This window comes from Ptychodera flava, chromosome 16 (genome assembly GCF_041260155.1).
Source record: "Ptychodera flava strain L36383 chromosome 16, AS_Pfla_20210202, whole genome shotgun sequence".
Taxonomy (NCBI): domain Eukaryota; kingdom Metazoa; phylum Hemichordata; class Enteropneusta; family Ptychoderidae; genus Ptychodera; species Ptychodera flava.
This window is the reverse complement of record NC_091943.1, coordinates 9,627,822-9,628,652: the sequence shown is the minus strand read 5'-3', so window position 1 is coordinate 9,628,652 and position 831 is coordinate 9,627,822.

Below are 831 nucleotides of genomic sequence, written 5' to 3'. Positions count from 1 at the left end.
AAATTTCGTGTCTAATTATCTCACCCGGCCGTCTTTTGAAATGTTTACAGAACGCTTTCAGCGGGAATATGTTTGTGTCCGCTCGCTTCTGGTACTTCACATACCACATTAGCTGCTGCTCCGACTTGGTTTTCAGAGAGCTGGAAGAACTAGAGTCTGTATCGAATTTACCTGCTTACAGCGGACACAAAGAGAGCGAATCTGTCGCGCTCCCTTCGTTCACGCAGAATTAGGGACGTTGGTTCAAGAGTCAACGAGTTAGGTTGACAAAGAATGTGAAATAAACACTGCATTTCAATGGCTGTGCCATTAGCGTTGTCAAAAAAAAGCACTGTGCCTTGTTTTTTATTATCGCTGCGCTTCAGGTTCAGTAAACACGTGAAAGTGAAATATTTGTGTTTGAATCTGGTCATTTGTTATGCACGAACCAATATTGAAAAAGGTTTACGACAATAACATAGCTGTCGTTTATATTGTAGCTTTTCAATAGTACATCATGTTTGTTATTTCGAATGTAAACGCGCTTTCATTATCAATCCTCTGGGGCTATCTTTTCGTTTTTATCAAGTCATTCATTGCGAACTTCTTCCATTTTATTACGATGCACAGTAGCTGCTACTGCCCGGTATCTTCGCTGGTACCATCTTTTTCATTCCGGGCTCCTTTAGGTGTCAACGTCCAATCATTCATCGCGTCGCCATGATTGACAGCTGAATACCACCTGTTGGGAACGCTTGCAAAGACGCCAACATGGCGGGAGGTCTTGGGCGGGGAGCCCGCATCTGATTGGTTGGAAGGTTGTCATTGTTGTGGGTAGGGGGATGGTTCACA